The sequence below is a fragment of the Pipistrellus hanaki genome (genome assembly GCF_964339955.1).
Source record: "Pipistrellus hanaki genome assembly, chromosome: 4".
In the NCBI taxonomy this organism is placed as follows: Eukaryota; Metazoa; Chordata; class Mammalia; order Chiroptera; family Vespertilionidae; genus Pipistrellus; species Pipistrellus hanaki.
The window spans coordinates 88,530,133-88,533,883 of NC_140506.1; the positions used below are offsets into that span (position 1 = coordinate 88,530,133).

A 3,751-nucleotide genomic window follows, 5' to 3' on the forward strand; every position below is an offset into this window, starting at 1 on the left:
AACCAAAAGGTTTTTTTCCTTTTTTAAAAAAAGTCCAGATGATCTGTCACATCAAGAAAGCTCAGCATTGCCGAAACCGGTTTGGCTCAGTGGCTAGAGCATCAGCCTGTGGACTGAAGGGTCCCAGGTTTGATTCTGGTCAGGAGCATGTACCTTGGTTGCGGGCATATCCCAAGTAGGGGGTGTGCAAGAGGCAGCTGATCGAAGATTCTCTCTCATTGATGTTTCTAACTCCCTATCCTTCTCTCTTTCTCTCTGTAGAAAACCAATAAAATATATTTAAAAAAAAAAAAAAGAAAGAAAAAAGAAAGAAAGAAAGAAAGAAAGAAAGAAAGAAAGAAAGAAAGAAAGCTCAGCACATTACCTGGGCACAGCCTCAGTCAGCCTCAGAATCGCTGCCCCGGCTCATGGGCACAGAGCTGCGCCCCGACAGGCAGGCATCTTCAATTGGCTTCTTAAGATTTTCCTCCAGGTCTGTCTTGATTGCTACAGACTCAGACAATTTACACTCCAATTCATCTATTGTCAGGTTCATGTTTCCAAACACTAGAAGTGCCATAAACTGAGCCTTCAACGTAAACAAATATTGTGGGCAGATTCCTATCAGGATAATTGGGTGTCAGGCTGTGGAAAAGGCCTCGGTAAACTTGACTTCAGGAACTTCCTGGCCAGTCCACTGAAGGGCGGGTTTCTCAGGGAAGAGAGGGGAATCCCTTGTTTGTGAAGGTGCAGGGTCACCCACAAGCCCTCTCCGGCTTGGTAACTTCCTGAACATAATCCTTCCTGAGGTCTCCAAAACTTCTCCAGATTTATTCCTCAGTCGGGTGGCTTTCCACTCAGCCAGTCTCTGCTGCCTATCCATGCCAATAGCTCGTTGCTCTTCCTCGTTCAGTTCGTCTTCGTTATCCTCCAATTCTTCCCGAGTCATGTCTTCTTATGTTTTCACAACTGACCGCTGAAGGCTTGCTGCTCCTCTTCTGCCTCCTTTCCCAGTTCATTCAAACTGTCCTTCGAGGGTAAGATGCCCTTTTCGCGTGAGATGTCATTCCTCACAGTGTCTGCTTGGGGTCCTGCATCTTTTTTTTTTTATTTAATTTTTTTCTTCATTTTTTTATTAAGGTATTATATGTGTACAGATCTTACCAATCTGCCCCCCCACTCCCATACATGCCCTCCCTCCCCAGAGTTTTGCGTCCATTGGTTATGCTTATATGCATGTATACAAGTCCATTGGTTGATCTCTTATCTCCCCCATATCTCCCTCCTCTCCCCACTGTAATTTGAGAGTCTGCTTGTTGCTTTACTGTTTCTGTAGCTATCTTTTTGTTCATCAGTGTATAATGTTCCTCATTATCCATAAATGAGTGAGATCTTGTGGTGTTTCTCTTTCATTGACTGGCTTATTTCACTCAGCATGATGTTCTCCAGTTCCATCCAGGTTGCTGCCGTACATGTACACACGATGGAATGCTATGCTGCCATAAAAAAGAAGGGGTCCTACATCTTGTCTCAGATATCTCAAGCCAGGCCGGCTGCAGCTCCCGGGTCCCTCCGCTCTCTTCCGCTCTGTCTTTCTCTTATAAGGACGCCTGACATTGGAGGCAGGGCCCACCCTAAACCCAGGACCATCGCATCTTGAGATCCTTAACTTAAGGACCCTTTTTCCAGATAAGGGCACACTCCCAGGTCGCAGGGGGTTAGGACCTGCACTTATCTTTTGGGGGCCACCATCAGCCCACTGCAGGGTCCAGCTTGCCACTGCACCCTGGATTGATTAGCCTCCTAACTTCTCATTTCCCTCCCCCCAATAATCACCCCCCCGCCCCAAGCTCTTCCTCATGCCCTGATCCTGTGCCCTGGGGTTACTTCAAAAGCAAAGCCTTTGTACCCAAGCTCATGAGGGAGAACTGGGCCAGGGCAGCTACAGACTCTGAGCCCCCCTGGTTGGAAGGGGGATGTGTCACTGCTGCCTTTTAGCAGATTAGATGTGACAGCAACCCTCCATCCTAGGTCAGGTCCTCTGGAAGCTGCTTGGGAACCAGCAGAGGAGGGGCAGGGCTGAGATGTAACCAGTCAGAGGTCTGGGAGTGAAGGAGGTTAGACAGGGCGCTGGAGGTGAGCGCAGTAAGAAGTCAGCTCACATCACGACGATCAAGCTGGAGTCAGACCGAGGGCTAGGCAGGTGGCCACAGGCACCCAAAGCTATGTTCAGCCCCATCAGTGGAGCAGACCCCAAGCGACACCCCCAGTCCGTCCCTGAGGCCCCAGCTGTCCATGAGCCCCCCAGGCTGACTCTATCTGGGCCAGAGGCCAGGGTCCCAGGATGTCCCTTCCCTTCTTCACGCCTGGACCCAGGCTGCCTCTCTGGACCCTCCCAGGGAAACAGCCACCAGTCACATGTGGCCATTTGAATTAATTAAATGAATGTGAATGCGTCATATATTTATATAGATAATAGCAACTATAACATAAACAGTAACATTAAAAATTGAATTGCACCAGCCACACTTCAACTGCTCCGTGGCCACAGGTAGCTAACGCCTCCCGGGTACATGTGGACTATTCCGGTCCGGGCAGGAAGTCCCAGGGCCAGGGCTGCTCAGGAGTCGCCCGGACCAGCAGAGGACCGGGTGCTTCCTGGGGAACAGGATGGACGGGGCGGGCGGGGGTGGAAGAGGGACCCCACGCCGGGAGGAGGGGGTGTTTGTTCAGAGCTGGCTTGTGTTGACTCATCAGCCCTGGAGGTCTGGGCCCGGGCGAGGGATTAAGCCTGAGCCGGTGACCTGAGCGTGGCCTGGGAAGGCAGCGCATGGAGGCTTGGCTCACTGGGTCCTGGGCAGGAATGTTTCATCTCAGCAGATAGAGTGGACAAAGGGCCCGGCTGACCCAGACCGAGGCAGGCGGCGGGAGGGCAGAGTCATCGAGATATGGAGGCAGCTCTATTTTAAATCACAACGGGCCACTTCCTTCTCCTCTTACTATACCCGGGCTTCCTTCAGTGAGACGCCTGTACACCCATCGCATTCCTGACCCTGCCTACTCTCCCAGACTATGACAGGCTCGTTCTGTATCAGCCACTCCTCCATTGATGGACACGTAGGTTATTTCATTTCTGTTGCCTTTTAGCAGATTAGATAGGACAACGTATCTAATGTGGTTGTCTGCTTGCATTTTTCTCCCTTTCCCTTCCCAGACTGGGCTGTGTCTTGTCAGCTGCTGTATCCCCAGGGCGAGGCATACAGTAGGTGCTTCATAAATGGATAAGGGAATGCACAGAAGGCACTGTGAGGACAAGAGGTGGAGATCCTGCCCCAACTCCCCAGGAATTGTCGGTGATGTGCAGGAGGGAGGATGGTGAGGGGACTGGGGTCCCTCCCTCCTAACCAGGGCTCCACCCGCCCTCAGCCTGTAGCCTGGGGGCTCTGGGACCCTGCTCCATGACTTTGTCTGCCTGGGGGTGCTCTGTCATTGGGGACCTGGTGACAGGTGTCATCTTTCACCCACAAGTGACCTCCAGCTTATACTGTCCCTCCTCCCCTCCCCCAGCCCTGGTCCTCTGCAGCCAGCTCTCCGAGGGCAGGAGCCTGTGCCTGCTGTGCTTGACGGGTATCCTGAGTGCCTGGCACAGGGCTTGTCACAGAGCAGGTGCTCAATCCATGTTTAACCAAGGGACCCTTTCTCTTCTACCTTAGTTCTCAGTCAGGATCCACTAACCCTTGGTTTGTTCTCCTCCGGGGACCTTCCCTGTAAC

General features: G+C 51.9%; 1 pseudogene across 1 annotated transcript; it reads right to left on the reverse strand.

The window, feature by feature from the left end:
• Window positions 1–376: 376 nt before the first annotated feature.
• On the reverse strand, window positions 377–3,086 carry LOC311621048 (phosducin-like protein 3; annotated as a pseudogene). Its single transcript has 2 exons — window positions 3,041–3,086; window positions 377–1,070 (listed from the first exon to the last, which is right to left on the reverse strand). The product of its transcript is annotated as a phosducin-like protein 3 (transcript).
• Window positions 3,087–3,751: the final 665 nt, after the last annotated feature.